The sequence below is a fragment of the Hyla sarda genome, chromosome 5 (genome assembly GCF_029499605.1).
Source record: "Hyla sarda isolate aHylSar1 chromosome 5, aHylSar1.hap1, whole genome shotgun sequence".
In the NCBI taxonomy this organism is placed as follows: Eukaryota; Metazoa; Chordata; class Amphibia; order Anura; family Hylidae; genus Hyla; species Hyla sarda.
In genome coordinates, this window is record NC_079193.1 from 241928779 (window position 1) to 241942669 (window position 13891).

Consider the following 13891-nt stretch of genomic DNA (forward strand, 5'->3'; position numbering starts at 1 on the left):
TAAAACGAAAAACGCAATTTTGCTAATTTTGGAAGGTTTCGTTTTCACGCCGTACAATTTATGGTAAAAATGACGTGTGTTCTTTATTCTGAGGGTCAATACGATTAAAATGATACCCATTATTACATACTTTTATATTATTGTTGCGCTTAAAAAAAATCACAAACTTTTTAACCAAATTAGTACGTTTATAATCCCTTTATTTTGATGACCTCTATTTTTTTTATTTTTCCGTATAAGTGGCGGTATGGGGGCTCATTTTTTGTGCCATGATCTGTACTTTTTTTTGATACCACATTTGCATATAAAAAAAACTTTTAATTAATTTTTAATAATTTTTTTAAAAATAAAATGTATTAAAAAAGTAGGAATTTTGGACTTTTTTCTTTTTTCGTTCACGCCGTTCACCGTATGGGATCATTAACATTTTATTTTAATAGTTCGAACATTTACGCATGCGGCGATACCAAATATGTCTATAAAAAAAAAATTTACGCTTTTTGGGGGTAAAATAGGAAAAAACTGACGTTTTACTTTTTTATTGGGGGAGGGGATTTTTCACTTTTTTTTTTTACTGTTACTTTTAAATTTTTTAAATTTTTTTTTTTTACACTTGAATAGTCCCCATAGGGGACTATTCATAGCAATACCATGATTGCTAATACTGATCTGTTCTATGTATAGGACATAGAACAGATCAGTGTTATCGGTCATCTTCTGTTCTGGTCTGCTCGATCACAGACCAGAGCAGGAGACGCCGGGAGCTGGACGGAGGAAGGAGAGGGGACCTCCGTGCGGCATTATGAATGATCGGATCCCCGCAGCAGCGCTGCGGGCGATCCGATCATTCATTCAAATCGCGCACTGCCGCAGATGCCGGGATCTGTATTGATCCCGGCACCTGAGGGGTTAATGGCGGACGCCCGCGAGATCCTGGGCGTTGGCCATTGCCGGCGGGTCCCTGGCTGCGATCAGCAGCCGGGATCAGCCGCGCATGACACGGGCATCGCTCCGATGCCCGCGGTTATGCACAGGACGTAAATGTACGTCCTGGTGCGTTAAGTACCACCTCACCAGGACGTACATTTACGTCCTGCGTCCTTAAGGGGTTAAAGGGGTACTCTGGTGGAAATTAACTTTTAATTTTTTAATTAACTGGTGCCAGAAAGTTAAACAGATTTGTAAATGATTATCCAAAAGGTAAAGAAAGCATGTCTGCACTCACCACATGTGAAGTATGAAATCCGGACTTTATTTCAACAATGTCCATATACAAAAAAGTTCACCCGGGTGTAGGGAGGTAAGGCAGCTCCCAGCTTGGAGCCGGAGTGTATAAATAGAACGACAGCACGCATCTTCTGTGGTGAGTGCAGACATGCTTTCTTTACCTTTTGGATATTTGTGGAATTTCTGGTTCTACTAGTGTCTGGGACCCCATATGTTTTTTTCACCGGATTACTCCATTGTCAGTGCTACGTTCAAATTGATATACACAGTGTTGCAGTGCCGATCCCCCTACTCTGTCTTATTTGAGATTTGTAAATTACTTCTATTAAAAATTCTTGTTCCTTCCAGTACTTATTTGCGGCTGTATAATACAGAGGAAATTCTTTTCTTTTTTGGATTTCTTTTCTGTTTGTCCACAGAGAGAACTGTGGACAGACAGAAAATAAATCCAAAAAGAAAATAATTTTTCCTCTGTAGTATTCAGCAGCTAATAAGTACGGGAAGGATTAAGGCTTTTAACCCCTTAAGGACGCAGGACGTAAATGTACGTCCTGGTGAGGTGGTACTTAACGCACCAGGACGTACATTTACGTCCTAAGCATAACCGCGGGCATCGGAGCGATGCCCGTGTCATGCGCGGCTGATCCCGGCTGCTGATCGCAGCCAGGGACCCGCCGGCAATGGCCGACGCCCGCGATCTCGCGGGCGTCCGCCATTAACCCCTCAGGTGCCGGGATCAATACAGATCCCGGCATCTGCGGCAGTTCGCGATTTAAATGAACGATCGGATCGCCCGCAGCGCTGCTGCGGGGATCCGATCATTCATAACGCCGCACGGAGGTCCCCTCTCCTTCCTCCGTGCGGCTCCCGGCATCTCCTGCTCTGGTCTGAGATCGAGCAGACCAGAGTAGAAGATGACCGATAACACTGATCTGTTCTATGTCCTATACATAGAACAGATCAGTATTAGCAATCATGGTATTGCTATGAATAGTCCCCTATGGGGACTATTCAAGTGTAAAAAAAAATGTAAAAAAATGTAAAAGTAAAAGTAAAAAAAAAAGTGAAAAATCCCCTCCCCCAATAAAAAAGTAAAACGTCCGTTTTTTCCTATTTTACCCCCAAAAAGCGTAAAAAACTTTTTTTATAGACATATTTGGTATCGCTGCGTGCGTAAATGTCCGAACTATTAAAATAAAATGTTAATGATCCCGTACGGTGAACGGCGTGAACGAAAAAAAAAAAGTCCAAAATTCCTACTTTTTTAATACATTTTATTAAAAAAAAATTTAAAAAAATGTATTAAAAGTTTTTTATATGCAAATGTGGTATCAAAAAAAAGTACAGATCATGGCGCAAAAAATGAGCCCCCATACCGCCACTTATACGGAAAAATAAAAAAGTTATAGGTCATCAAAATAAAGGGATTATAAACGTACTAATTTGGTTAAAAAGTTTGTGATTTTTTTTTAAGCGCAACAATAATATAAAAGTATGTAATAATGGGTATAATTTTAATCGTATTGACCCTCAGAATAAAGAACACATGTCATTTTTACCATAAATTGTACGGCGTGAAAACAAAACCTTCCAAAATTAGCAAAATTGCATTTTTCGTTTTAATTTCCCCACAAAAATAGTGTTTTTTGGTTGCGCCATACATTTTATGATATAATGAGTGATGTCATTACAAAGGACAACTGGTCGCGCAATAAACAAGCCCTCATACTAGTCTGTGGATGAAAATATAAAAGAGTTATGATTTTTAGAAGGCGAGGAGGAAAAAATGAAAACGTAAAAATTAAATTGTCTGAGTCCTTAAGGCCAAAATGGGCTGAGTCCTTAAGGGGTTAATAGAAGTGATATACAAATCTGTTTAACTTTTTGGCACCAGTTGATTTAAAAAAATAAAATAAAATGTTTTCCACCGGTGTACCCCTTTAATTGCAGACTAATATACAGGTTTTTCCAGCAGCATATAATCTCTTAAAAACTCATTCACAATGCTGCTATTGTAAAACACTGCACATTTCCTCATTCCTAAAATCTACAGCCTACCCATCCCATTGAAAATAACTAACCATTTATCAGCTGAATAAGCGTTCCCAGGGTCGCTCGTTCCCGGATTGTTTAGGGCTGTATTCACACATTGATGCTTATTAGCAGTACCGCCACTAGTTGCCAAATTTGTTACTTTTGCAGTAAATGGCCAAAATCACACTACAAACTACCGTATATAATCGAGAATAAGCCGACCCGAATATAAGCCGAGGCCCCTAATTTCTCCCCAAAAACCCAGGAAAAGTTATTGACTCGACTATAAGCCTAGGATGGGAAATACATCATCCCCCCCATGTCATCCCCCCTGTCATCATCTAGACTCCCGTCATTAACACCCCGGTCATTAACACCCCGGTCATCATCACCCAGTCATCATCACCCAGTCATCATCACCCAGTCATCATCACCCAGTCATCATCACCCAGTCATCATCACCCAGTCATCATCACCCAGTCATCATCACCCAGTCATCATCACCCAGTCATCATCACCCAGTCATCATCACCCAGTCATCATCACCCAGTCATCATCACCCAGTCATCATCACCCAGTCATCATCACCCAGTCATCATCACCCAGTCATCTTCACCCAGTCATCTTCACCCAGTCATTTTCACCCCGTCATCATCACCCTCGTCATCACCCCCCTTCGTCATCACCCCCCTTCATCATCACCGCCTGTCAATCCCTTTCAGTGATCTTCAACCTGCGGACCTCCAGATGTTGCAAAACTACAACTCCCAGCATGCCCGGACAGGCATTGGATGTCCGGGCACACTGGGAGTTGTAGTTTTGAAACATCTGGAGGTCCGCAGATTGAAGACCACTGTGGCCTTCGTCATCATCCAGACCCCCCCTTTAGTTTTCTACTCAGCTCCCCTCGGTGGGAAGGAAGGGTGAGCTGGTCCGGGCCATCTATGCTGCAGGAACCGTCCGGTGGGGAGGGATAGTCGTTCTCCGCGCTCCGGGCCCGGACTAGTGACGTTGCTTGACGATGACACACAGGGACGTTCATGCGCAGGTACATCTGCTGTGCACGGATGATCCTTCTGGCTCCGGCGCTGTTGCGCTGCGTCCCCAACGCGATGTCGCCGTCAGTGCGCACAGTGACAGCGCACAGCAACAGCGCCGGAGCCAGAAGGATCGCGGACCCTGGGAACAGGTAATTATAACACCGGGGATGGGGGGAGGTGATGGGGGGGGGGGGGGGTGGCGGCGGCAGTATGTGGGCAGAGGATGGGGCAACTGTGGTGGTTAGACTCAGGACCCCAGGATAGGCCGGGGGAGAGAAACGGGCGGCGGCGACGGTCTCTGGCCCGGCAAAAGCCACTGCAGTTCATTGATTTAAAGCGCCCGCTTTAAATCATTGATCTGCAACAGCTTCTGCCCATCCGGAATATCGGTATAAGTTATCGGCTATCGGCCTGAAAGGTGACAGATTATCGGTATCGGCCCTAAAAAAACGATATTGGTCGAACATGCAGTTTAATCTGCTAGCAGTGTGGTAAAGAACAGGAGAAGCTGAGCAGGTGGTGACTTTCCCTGTTACGGCCCATTTGACACTACGTATTTTCTAAGGGGAAATCCAATCAAAAATCCTGCCTCAAAATTCTTCTGCATAAAGAAAACATTGGTGTAAATTGTTTTTTCTATTGACCCATTCACACTGTGGTTCTGCTGCAAACAATTCAGATTGTGAACCCACCAATAAACATGTTTCATTCTTTTATTGAAATTCCACACTGACTACTTTGCTGTCAATAGTGACAGAAGCCCGCGTGACCCATGGATTTCGGTGGCACCCGCTGCAGATGGAATCTCTACCCAGAATATCTCTGGACAGAGATTTTGTTGTGTGAATGCACTCTTAAAGGAGGTATCCAGGAATAGAAAAACAGAGCTACTTTCTTTTAAAAAACGCTTCCAATCTGTCTCCAGGTTGGGGGTGGTTCTGCAGCTCCGTTCCATTGAAGTGAATGAAGCCAAGTTGTAAAAGCACACCCAACCTGGAGACAGACTTGGAGCTGTTTTTGAAATAAATTATCTGTGTTTTTCTATTCCTGGATAACCCCTTTAACATGTACATTGGAAGATAGCGGTTAAACCACTCACTGGTCTCCTAACCCTAAAATGAGCTTTAGCAAGTTTTTTCCTACAATACTATATATCAATCTACTCAGCAAATCCTGCTCTGTAACATGATGATGGCAGATCAGACTTCATGTTCAATGTGACAAGTTTCCTTTAATATTATATGGTTGGTGCCCATGGAATTTTTTTGCTCATTCCTCAGTATTGTAACAAACACTTGTGTTATTTCTGTATTTTATCTGATATCAGAGTCTGCACAAGGTCAGATAAGAAGAATCACCCCCTTTGTCTGTTAAGTACGGTACTTTCATACAAGCAACTTATGTTAATATATATCTACTGATATAGAATGATCTGTGATGTACAAGAGATAACTGTAAAGTCCAATTCACAATACTATTTGAAGCCCAAGGGGCTCTATAGGTCTTGCTTTGGAAAAACATCAGTTTGCGCAATTTGTTGCCGTTTTTCTTCATGTTCCTCTTGATTTTAATAAAAGGTTCATGAAAATCTCCTTTTTTATTAATGTAGGTGATCACAATGGTAGTCTTCTATAGAAACATTTTTATTAGTATTTTCTACAGCTGTCTCTTTCATCTGCAGTTTTGCTGTTGCTGTTATTCTTCCGCTGGGCTACGACTCTGACCTGTACCCCGAACCAGAGTGGACATAGCACTAGGATACTTTCACGTGTTCCGGTTGTGATATGTTTTGGATAAAGCAGTATTTTTCCACAGAAGCTTGATGATTTAAAAAAAAATAAAATCAATTTGTACAGTCAGAACCTGTATGTTCCTAATCATGCTAGAGAGAAATTGATATAGATAAGAGTGTTTAATAACAAAGATTCTATAACCATGAGTTAGGGGGTATTTCTATAGACCTGGGAATACATTTACCGTATACCAGTTTTACATTTTTAGAAACACAGACAAAACAAACCATGGTACAAAAACACCTCTCGGACTCTATCTTGCACACATGACCTGAAGTAGGGTCTTCAACAAATGAACAACAATAGAACCAAATTTCCAGCGAGAGAGATTCCATAAAACATCCTGCTTTATTTTTAGCATATAAACAGTTACTGTCAGAATCAAAAACTTCTTATATGTTGTATATCTTGGCAAATTATTAACCTTTTATAATATACTTTAAAAATTTTTTTTTTAGAGAAATCTTGGCTTATTAAAAAGACCACTTGCGGTCCCTTTAACATGCAGAATATAATTCTGTCCAATTGCAGCATCATCTTTGTCCCAGCTGAGACACAGGTCGGGACAAAGTCCACGAAGTGAGGGCAGCACTAGCACTCCTCTGTGCTCACTCCTGTCCTGTCTTTCAGACTCTTGTCTTAAAACACAGAGGATGTGGTTATAGAGCAGCCTGCAGTGATTGGATGAAGAGACCCAGCACAGCAGACTCGGGGAGGAAGTGAATGCATGGTGAGTGTGGGAAAGCTTACCTCGGACATGCCCCTTTCAGAGCAGTGGATGTCAGAATGAGTGAGTAGCAGAACAAAGGGATTTGTAAGCCAATACAGAAGCTAGACACATAGAAAATTCATTTAAAGCACCTGCATCACCTAGTGAGTAACATATATAAGCATTATTATTTTCTGTGATAAGACAAGTAGGCTTTAAAATGGTGTCCACACAGCACAGACAGACATAGATCAATGTCTGTCCATACTGTGTGAACCCTATTTCAAATGCTATAATAAAGATGTTCTACGGAACCAATCTTGCTGTAATTTTCATTCTATTTTTGTTCTTATGTTATACATTTTTGGAATTTACTATATAAAGAATATTGTCACAGACCCATAGTTCTTGATAGCGGTCAAGAGTTGTTCCCAAACATGTTTCATACATCAAACACAATGGCCGGCATTTATCATTGTAGGTATAAGTGAAGCATTTATCATTGTAGGTGTAAGTGAAGCATTTATCATTGTAGGTGTAAGTGAAGCATTTATCATTGTAGGTGTAAGTGAAGGTTTTTTCTACACCTTTTTTTGTGTGCTGGTAAAACCAAATTTATTAAATGGTCGCAGAGCATTTGATACATTTTGTGCAGGTCACATTTTCTAATATTTCTCTCTTGACATACACCAAAAAGCTAAGCTGAGTCTGGGCTGGTGTAGTTTTAGAGACTTTTCAGTGGCTTTGTGCCTTTTTTTGCGGCTTTTTAACAAAAAGGCACAGTTCATAAACTCTTCCATATCATGTGAATTACCAAAATCAGTGGATTGCAACTCAAAATCAGCAGAAATGTGTAAACCAAAAGGCACAAATAATCCCTGCTTGCGCCTTTTTTGCGACACAAAAAACAGTCTAAAGACAATGATAAATGTCGGCCAATGATTTTACCCTGCTCGTGATCTCCACAATGTACCGTATTTTTCGCCCTATAGGACGCACCGACGTATAAGACGCACCCAATTTATAGGTGCAAAATCTAAAAAAATAAAGATTTTGAACCCAATAGTGGTCTTCAACCTGCGGACCTCCAGATGTTGCAAAACTACAACTCCCAGCAACGGCTGTCCGGGCATGCTGGGAGTTGTAGTTTTGCAACATCTGGAGGTCCGCAGATTTAAGACCACTGCATAGGAGTTAATACTCACGTATCCCCGCCGCTCCGGACCCGTCACCGCTGCCCTGGATGTCGCTCCATCGCTGTCGCCGTGTCCGCGTCGCTCCGGAACATCTCTGCTGCCGGCCGGGTATCCTCGCTCTCCGTCGCCGCCATCACGTCGTTACGCACGCCGACGCACGTACGCGACGACGTGATGACGAGGAAGGAGAGCGCCGGCCATACAGGGGATCCCTGAACGGAGAAGACACTGAGGAGGCAGGTAAGGTCCCTCCCGGTGTCGTGTAAGCACTAACCCGGCTAGTTAGTCGGGCTGTTTGGGACCGCCGCGGCGGTCCCGAACATCCCGACTGAACAGCCGGGTTAGTGTCACTTTCCCTTCAGACGCGGTGGTTAGCTTTGATCGCCGCGTCTGAAGGGTTAATACAGGGCATCACCGCGATCGGTGATGTCCTGTATTAGCCGCGGGTCCTGGCCGTTGATGGCCGCAGGGACCGCCGTGATAGGGGTGTATTCGCCGTATAAGACCCACTGACTTTCCCCCCCCAGTTTTGGGGAAGAAAAAGTGCGTCTTATAAGGCGAAAAATACGGTATGTGTCTGACAAAACATACATGGCCAAACTCATGAGATCTTTATCACCGCACATGAACGTACTGTATGAACCGCTGTCAAACACCAGCAAGAACTGCAGAGAAATGTTACCAATTGACATTCAGGGATGGATTGAGGACCTCACACCCCCTAAAAGTAGAATTTCCAAATGCAAATAACACAATTAAATATTCAGTTGAAAAAAAAAATACAGCAAAAACTATCAATTGGCCACTAACTTTTCAGCATTTTTGCATAAATTAGTGCAAGCAAATATAAAAAAGCTTTGTAATGTTTCCTATTAGAGAAAAATGCCTTTTTCTTTCCCCTCCCTCCTAAACTCCTCAATCACTCTGGGATGAATCAGCTCACTTAGCAGGTTACTGCTGCCCATGAAAGCATCCCCAGGCAGAAAAATTCCATTTGCAGATTCCGAGTGCGGCACTAGGGCCGTGCAGACATTGCTGTCCCCCAGCAATGTCTGCAACGTGGATTCTGCCTGAAGTAGCAACAAGATAATTCCTCTGGGGCTAGAATTTCACTGGTGGAACATCCGCCGCAGAAATTCCGTAGTGTGCACTCTGCAGTGGAATCCCATTGCCAGCAATGGGATTCTGCTGCACTGGAATTTCTCACCAAATCGGAAATTCTGGTTGTAAATTCTTTAGTGTGAACCTAGCCTTATAATCAAAATGAAAAAATTTATAATTAGAGCACCTAAGGCTACTGTCTGATATGCATAACTTTAAAGGAGTTATCTAAAGACCGACATTAAAGGGTTACTCCGGTGGAAAACTTTTTTTTAAAAGAAAGTTAAACAGATTTATAAATTACTTCTATTAAAAAATGTAATCCTTCAGTACTTATTAGCTGCTCTATGCTCCAGAGGAAGTGGTATTATTTTCTGTCTGAGCACAGTGCTCTCTGCTGACACCTCTGTCCATGTCAGGAACTGTCCAGAGCAGGAGCAGTTTGCTATGGGGATTTGCTTTTGCTTTGGACAGTACCTGACATGGACAGAGGTGTCAACAGAGAGCACTGTGGTCAGACTGAAAAGAACTACTCAACTTCCTCTGAAGTATACAAAAGCTGATAAGTACTGGAAGGATTAAGATTTTTATATAGGAGTAATTTTACAAATCGGTTTAACTTTCTGGAGCCAGTTGATTTGAAAAAATAAACTAAAAACTTATTGGGTGATTAAAGTTCTCCAGATTATTTTTCTATCTTATGTAGTGCAGCATAGCCAGCTATTATAGAATAATACAATATATGGAGGCGCTTGCGTATATCTGTTTTAGTTGAGTCATGTATTAATTTATTTATTTATGTTCCGCCATCTCTATTACTTTTGGCTCTCCTAAAGTTTCCCATAATGCCTCTGGCTTTGCAGACACAGAGAGGAAGGAGTCACATCATATTGCATGCTGGGAAATTGTGGTGCTTAGTGGTAGGAACAGTCGATCCAGTCGAAATACTTTGGAGAGACCATGCATTTACATTTATAGTAAGAATCCACAAAGATTCTTTTATAAGTATTAATCAATGTGGCAACAACATGAAGGACTTGGCATGGAGGACATTTATTATGCAACTCTGTTTGTAACCATATTGATCTGTCATGAACAAGGCCTGGGAGGGTCAAAACCTTTGTGTATGGTTACAGTCAAGTGATTCTTTATTCAATATCTTTCTTGTTTAACCCCTTAAGGACCAAGCCCATTTTCCCCTTAAGGACCAGGCCAATTTTATTTTTGTGCTTTTGTTTTTTCCTCCTCACCTTCTAAAATCCATAACTCTTTTATATTTCCATCTACAGACCCATATAAGGGCTTGTTTTTTGCGTGACCAATTGTACTTTGTAATGAAACCTCTCATTTTACCATAAAATGTACGGCGAAATTTAAATGAAAACAACAATTTTGCACATTTTGGAGGGTTTTGTTTTTACTCTGTACACTTTACGGTAAAAATGACATGTGTTCTTTATTCTGTGGGTCTATACAATGATACCCATGATACCCATGATACCCATGGCTAGATACTTTTATATTTTTGTACCGCTTAAAAAAAATCTAAAAATTTTTGTACAAAATCCGTCATCTGTAATTTTTATTGATACCACATTTGCATATATAAAACTTTTAGATAATTTTTTATGAATTTTTTTGGGAATCAAATGTGACAAAAAAAAGCTGCATTTTCACCATAAGGGATAATTAACATTATTTTGATGGTTTGGACATTTATGCACGCGGCGATACCAAATATGTTGATAAAAAAAAATTGCGCTTTTGGGGGTAAAATGGGAAAAACGTACAATTTTTATTTTTATTGGGGGAGGGGATTTTTAAATTTTTCAAATTTTTTTTAACTTTTTTATTTTTACATTTTTCTATTTTATTTTAACACTTTTTATGTCCCCATAGGGGACTATCAATTGCAATCTTTTGATTGCTAATACTGGTCAGTGCTATGCATAGGACATAGCACTGATCAGTATTATTGGTGATCTGCTCGATCTCAGACCAGAGCAGGAGATGCCGGGAGACGGACGGAGGCAGGTGAGGGAACCTCCGTCCGCCATTTCAGACGATCGGATCCCCGCGGCAGCGCTGCGGGCGATCCGATCATCTATTTTAACATGCGCATTGCCGCAGATGCCGTGATCTGTACTGATAACCCTGTGTCTGAGGGGTTAATGGCGGACATCCGCGCGATCGGGGATGTCGGCGATTACCGGCAGGTCCCTGGCTGCTGCTAGAAGCTGGAACCTGCCGTGTATGACGCGAGCACCGCTCTGATGTTCGCGGTCATACACAGGACGTAAATGTGCGCGAAGTACTGCCAAACTAGGACATACATTTACGTCCGTGGTCATTAAAGGGGTACTCCTATAGAAAACTTTTTATTTTTATATCAGCTGGTGCCAGAAAGTTAAACAGATTTGTAAATTACTTCTATTAAAAAATCTTAATCCTTCAAGTACTTTTTAGGGGTTATATACTAAAGAGGAAATGCTTTACTTTTTTAGATTTCTCTGTCATGACCACAGTGCTCTCTACTGACCTCTGCTGTCCATTTTAGGAACTGTCCAGAGCAGGAGAAAATCCCCATAGCAAACATATGCTGCTCTGAACAGTTCCTAAAATGGACAGCAGAGGTCAGCAGAGGGCACTGTGGTCATGACATCAGAGAAATCTAAAAAGTAAAGCATTTCCTCTGTAGTATATAGCTAAAAAGTACTGGAATGATTAAGATTTTTTAATAGAAGTAATTTACAAATCTGTTTAACTTTCTGGCACCAGTTGATTAAAAAAAATAAAAATAAAAAAAGTTTTCCATAATACCCCTTTAAGGGATTAATAAGCATCATATTTGTGTCACATGGATTGCTTCTAATTAATGACTTCATTAGTGGATTCTTCACACAAGTTTAAGGGCCGTGATCTCTTTAACCCCTTAAGGACTCAGCCCATTTTCACCTTAAGGACGCAGCCAATTTTATTTTTGCGTTTTTGTTTTTTTTCTCCTCGCCTTCTAAAATTCATAACTCTTTTATATTTCCATTTCCAGACACATATGAGGGCTTTTTTTTGCATAACCAGTTGTACTTTGTAATAACATCACTCATTTTACCCTAAAATGTATGGCAAACCCAAAAGAAATTTTTTTTGTGTAAGGAAATTTAAATGAAAATCATAATTTTGCACATTTGGGGGGTTTCGTTTTCTCGCTGCAAACTCTATGGTAAAAAATACATGTTTACTTTATTCTCTGGGCAAATACGATTAAAATGATACCCATGATTACATACATTTCTATTATTGTACTGCTTTTAAAAAATCTCAAACTTTTTTTTAGAAAATCAGTATGTTTGAAATTGCCCTATTTTGACCACCTATATCTTTCTTAATTTTCCATATTCAGGGATGTGTGATCTGTAGTTTGTTTTGGTACCAGATTTGCTTATATGTGACTTTTTTTCCGCATTTTTTTGCAGTTTGATGTGACAAAAAAAGCTGAATTTTGTGACTTACTTTTTTTTTTTTTTAAACGTTTACGCCGTTTGCCATAGGGGATCATTAACATTATATTTTATAGTTGGACGCACGCAACAATACCAAATATGTTTATTTATAATTTTTTTATGCTTTTATGTATTAATATGGGGAAAAAGGGTGATTTAAAACTATTGGGGAATGTATTTTTCACATTTTTTTTTACTTATTTTTTTTTTTTTTTACATTTATTTTACATTTTTAGTCCCCATAGGGGACTCTTTATGTCAATCATTAGATTGCTAATACTGTTCAGTGCTATGCATAGGGCATAGCACTGATCAGTATTATCAGTGATCCTCTGCTCTGGTCTGCTGGAAGGCAGATCGGTGCAGAAGACCCCAGGAGATGGACGGAGGCAGATGAGGGGACCTCCGTCCACCATCTTGGCTGATCTGATCCCCGCGGCAGTGCCGCGGGCGATCAGATCAGCCATTATAAGTGCCGCACTGCCGCAAACACCATGATCTGTATTGATCACAGAACCTGAGGGGTTAATGGCAGACATCAGCGCGATCGCTGATGTCCGCCATTACTGTCGTGTCCGTGGCTGCTGACAGCCACAGCGCATTTCGTGCGCTAGCATCACAGCCGTGCCGTAAATGTACGGCGCTGTGCTCTAAGAGGTGCTATGCAGCGCCGTACATTTACAGCGCATGTCCTTAAGGGGTTAAGCGAATTAGAAGAGGCATAGAACTTTTTTACCATAATGCATACTATAAAGGCTCGGTGTATTCCTATGGGATACAGCTTCAACCAGTCTAGTCTGTCAGCTCTTACAATAAGGAGGCAGGCCGAGGAATGCCAAGCTGTATTTCATTGGGTACACTTTACACTAGCTCACAGAAAAGACAGGCAGTGTGAGTCATGGGAGGTTTATATAACTGCAGCTAATCAGTTTATGGACTCCCCTACTATATGGCTGCATTACAGGTCTCTTAGCTAGGACAGAAATATGTTCTGTAGTGTTATGCATGGAGGGAAATCAACAAGAAGGGCAGAGCTGGGTGGGGATGGTAGGTGGCTTAGAGGTGACAGATGAGATTTGGTAGGTGATGTAGGTAAATCAGGCACGCAGGAGAGGCTAATCTCATCTCTAAAGAGTAAAGTATGCGTATGCAGTCCACAAGTACTCTGAGCAGAGATTACATGGCCCAGCTGCAAGCACCCAGTATATATAATGCAACTGAGCTGGAATGAAATAAATGACACTGCGGGAATATTCCTTGTGAGTTAGCATTATAAAGAATGCTTCTGTAA

At 41.2% G+C, this 13891-nt stretch overlaps 1 protein-coding gene across 4 annotated transcripts in view; it reads left to right on the plus strand.

The window, feature by feature from the left end:
- The window catches only part of MBP (myelin basic protein), a 164292-nt gene that overhangs the window by 3406 nt on the left and 146995 nt on the right, over positions 1-13891 (plus strand). The window lies entirely within an intron of this gene.